A 4,985-nucleotide genomic window follows, 5' to 3' on the forward strand; every position below is an offset into this window, starting at 1 on the left:
TAATACAATGAATATTCTAAAGCTAAACGAGTATTGATAGTTTATTTTGTCTCAATACATTGCTTTGTCCTCTTTTCTTCATTTGTAAGATATCATAGTGCAGACAAAGTACTCTATCGGATCTTGTATATCATTGCTATCAATCACAATTGGCCAATTAACAAGTGAGCTCATCCAACGTTAAGTACGCAATATGTTTATATTTTTAATTTTTATATTAATATTTATTTTAATTTACAATCATAAGTTTGAATGCAATTATTTTAAATTAATTGAGGTCTTAAAGCTTTAGTTTTTTTTTTTCTTGAAAAAAATATATTTTTGTAATTTAACATACTCTTATGTTAGGTTCTGCTTTATTGTTTGAAGTTTGATAGGGCAATTTGAAAAGCAGGGAAGCCAAAACTCCAAAATTGGAATACATACCTTAATTATTCCTAACCATTAGAAGTGCAACTAGGCTAGTCATTAAACGAGGCAAAGCTTTTTCCGTTGATAAGCACAAACACCTCCCTTCTTCTTTTTTTCTCTTTTTCTTTTTTTTTTCCTGATGTTGCCTTGTTATCTACAGGAAAATCTTAGATGTTTTATCCATGTAGCTATGAATCTTCTCATCTGGGTAACCCTTGCTGCCTAAAGTCGACAAGAAATTGAAGAAGTTGACGGTGGCATGAGACACTCTCTTCTTGGTAAGAGCTTCTCCCTATCCATGGTTGGTGATAGCTAACCCCAAAACCCTAAATACCTCCAATCAGAAACCCCAACCTGTCCATCGATGTCTACCTCACAGATCTCGTGCAGCAGCAGCCCACAACCCAATCATGGTACCGCCACATTTCCCTCTTAGACCCAAAGCTAGCCACGTTCATCCGTCACCTCCATTCTCTACCACTGACTGCTGCGACACCCGCCACCTTTACAATCCCACATTTCTATCAAACCTAAGCAGCCTTCTCTGATCTCTCAGCCCCAATATTCCTTTCTAGCCCTAAATCCCCTCAGCCAGCATGCCTACTAATATTTCATCCCTGTTTTTTTCCCCTACCTGATAGCTCCCTTCATCCACAAATCTTAAACCCTTTTTGTGCCCTCCTGCATCTTCCCATCCTGCAAGTCAAAGGTTAGAGTTGGTGGCTTGATAGGCTCTTGCTGAGGCTGACACCGGTGCTAGCAGATTATCCGTCTGGCTGAGAACCTGTGCTGTGAAGGAAAGGAGCTGCTGAAGTCCCCTGGCCGAGAATCTCTCTCTCAGGAAGTCTGGAGTGTGCCCTGCCACTGCATCATTGAGGTAAAATGGAGAATGTGATTGATAAAGAACTAGGACTAGCTGCCTTAGGTAGAAGATTGTGCAATGATGTAGTACTGACTGTTAATGATGAGATTCTGGAAGGAATATTGAGGGAATGCAGTCTAACCCTGTTGGGAAAACTCTATTCTAGGCCTAATGTCAATTTCCAGGCTTTCCAATCTAGGCAAGCTTGGAAATCTGATGATATGATTTGAGATCAAACGCAACCAGGACTCTTCACGTTTGGGTTCAGCTCTGAGAATGAGAAAAAGAGAGTTTCAGAAGCCAGTTCATGGTCCTTTTCAATTAATTTGCTGATTCTCCAGCCATTAGACCCGAATATCTGTTAAAAAAAGTGATCCATTTTTGTAGAAAATTCTAGACTACACTAGAGAAAAAGTTGGCCAAAACAAACCAGCAAAAAGCAAGCTTCGAAGACTCTCAAAGGCTGAAGAATTTTCTGGTACGTAGAACACGTGGAAAGAAAAGTCAACAAAAGTGGCTGAGAGTTGGAGAGAATAGAGAAATGCAGAAAAATGGAGGAGAGACCAGAATAATCGGGAGAAGCCGCAACATGCAAGGACAAAGAAGCAAGCTGAAATTTTTTATTATATCTGTACTCAATGTCGGTGAAGAAGAGGCGGTGCTCACGCCTATAAATAGAGGTGTGGTGTCTGTTTTAGTTGGCTGAAAAAACCAAAACCACTCCTTCCTTTATAATACTTACTTTCATAATAAAAGCTCTCTTTTTTTAACCCATACACCCTTGCCTTTGTAGCCCATATTTCACACATACACACTTGCACACACACACGCTTCCGCAAATCACCAACAGTGGTATCAGAGCCACGTCTTTGGTTGGTGTCGGGCATTTGTCCTACCCACCCACTCCTAAAACTACTATTTCCAAATACCCACTAACTAAATCATGGCCAACTCTACCTCGTCCTCATTTCCCATTCCCATTTTTGATGGGAACAACTATGACTTTTGGAGCATAAAAATGACTACATTCTTGATGGCCCAAGACTTATGGGACATTGTGGAAAAAGGTCACGAGGCTCCGCCAGAAGGTGCAAGTGTTTCGAAGGATCAACTACAAAAGGATGCAAGGGCGCTATATTTTATCCAACAAGCACTCTCGAAACCGTATTTCCGAGAATAATTGGAGCAAGGATTGCAAAAGAGGCTTGGGATATACTACGAGAAGAATTTCAAGGATCGGAAAAGGTACGCACTATTCGTCTTCAAACACTAAGAAGAGATTTTGATAATTCTAAAATGAAAAATTATGAGACCGTACAAGAATATTGTGGAAAATTAAAGGAACTCGTTAATCAAATGAGAGCCTATGGAGATGGGATAACTGATCAAAGGGTTGTTGAGAAAATATTGGTGTCACTTACAAAAAAATACAACTCTATAGTTACAACTATAGAAGGAACTAAAGACTTGACAACCCTCTCAATAAGTGAATTAATTGGCTCTCTAGAAGCATATGAGAAAAGACTAATGGCACAAGATGAAGATTCAGTTGAAAGTGCCTTTCAATCCAAAGTAAATATACGGTCTCATCAAACTAAAAATGATGGAAGGAGCTCATGGAAAAACAAAAGAGGAGGAGAAATTATAAAAAAAGAAAATTATCCACCTTGTGGTATTTGCAAGAAAACAAATCATTTGGAGAAAGATTGTTGGTTTAAAAATAAAAAACAATGCCGCTTTTGTAAAAGATATGGCCATGTAGAAAAAGATTGTCGCTCGAAAACAAATAATCGAGCAAACTATGTAGAAAAAAAAGAAAGTGAAGAGAATACATTCTACGCAAGCCAAGCGGCAAATGACAATAAAAGCGAAATATGGTACATCGATAGTGGGTGTAGCAATCACATGACAGGGGACGAAACTATATTCACCGATATCAATAAGTCGGTGAAATCTCAAGTAAAGTTGGGCAATGGTGCATTAGTAGATGTCAAAGGAAAAGGCACCATCGCCGTGGAAACGAATAAAGGCCCAAAATATATACGTAATGTATATCTAGTCCTCGTCTTGCACAAAATCTCTTAAGTGTGGGCCAAATGATACAAAGTGGGTATTCTCTATATTTTAATAGAGATACCTGCATTATCTATGATAAATATAAAAATATCATTGCCTCTGTTAAGATGAAAAATAACAATTTTCCTATTCAATGGAAATTGGTCAAAGATATAGCCATGAAAGCTCAACTTGATGATTCATGGCTATGGCATCGAAGATTTGGCCACTTCAATTTTGCTGGGCTAAAAATTCTCCATCAGAAAAATATGATGAGAGATTTTCCAGCCATCACAGAAATCTCAGATGTTTGTGAAGGCTGTCTTCTTGGAAAACAACAGAGACAGTCCTTCCCATCTGGAGGTGCATGGAAAGCTAAGAAGCCATTAGAACTTGTCCACACGGACGTGTGCAGTCCGATGAGGACACCTACACCTAGTCAAAATAAATATTTTATCCTATTCATTGACGATTACACAAGAATGACGTGGGTATATTTTCTTCGAGAAAAATCTGAGGTTTTCTCTATCTTTAGAAAATTCAAGAACCACGTCGAGAATCAAAGTGGCCAAAGAATCAAAGTCCTAAGAAGTGACAGAGGCACAGAATACAATTCAAATGAGTTTAATAAATTTTGTGAAGATGAAGGAGTCCATCATCAACTAACTATTGGCTACGCCCCAGAACAAAATGGAGTAGCTGAAAGAAAAAATAGAACCGTCATGGAGATGGCAAGGTCTATGCTAAAAGAGAAAGGCCTTCCCAACACTTTACGGGCGAAGCAGTTTATACTGCTGTATACCTACTAAACAGGTGTCCAACGAAAGCTGTACAAAATAAAACTCCAGTCGAAGCATGGAGTGGACGAAAGCCTTCAGCAAAGCATCTTAAAGTGTTTGGATGCATTTGCTACGTCCACATCCCTGCTCAAAAAAGGAGTAAACTAGATGAAAAGACAGAAAAGGAATATTCCTTGGATACGGTGACCAATCAAAAGGCTATCGAATTTACAACCTAAGAACTAAAAAGCTAATGATTAGTCGAGACGTCGAGTTCGACGAGAATGCTGCCTGGAATTGGGAAAGCGAAGATTGAGAAGAAGTACATAACCTTGCCGGACATACCACCTGCTCAAGAGGAGACAATGTCACAAGAAGAAGGAGTAGTACCGGATTCTACCACTCACGATATAACTCCACCAAGCTCTCCAAGAGCAACACAAGAAGAGTCTACTCGAGTCTCCGTACTAAGGGTAAAAGCCCTTAGAAGAATTTACGACACATGCAACTTTGCTATTTTAGAACCTGAAAACTATGAACAAGCATCCAAAGAAGAAGTTTGGATAAAAGCTATGGAGGAAGAGATCAAGATGATTGAGAAAAATGAAACTTGGGAGCTTGTCGATCGACCCGAAGACAAAGAGATCATTGGCGTCAAGTGGGTCTACAAGACGAAGCTCAATGCGGATGGATCAATCCAGAAGCATAAAGCAAGGCTTGTGGCGAAAGGATACTTGCAACAACCAGGTATCGACTATACTGAAACTTTTGCTCCCGTCGCTCGCCTTGATACTATTCGAGCACTTATAGCCTTAGCGGCACAAAAAGATTGGAAGATTTATCAACTAGATGTAAAATCAGCATTTCTAAATGGATAC

The sequence above is a fragment of the Eucalyptus grandis genome, chromosome 3 (genome assembly GCF_016545825.1).
Source record: "Eucalyptus grandis isolate ANBG69807.140 chromosome 3, ASM1654582v1, whole genome shotgun sequence".
Classification (NCBI taxonomy): Eukaryota; Viridiplantae; Streptophyta; class Magnoliopsida; order Myrtales; family Myrtaceae; genus Eucalyptus; species Eucalyptus grandis.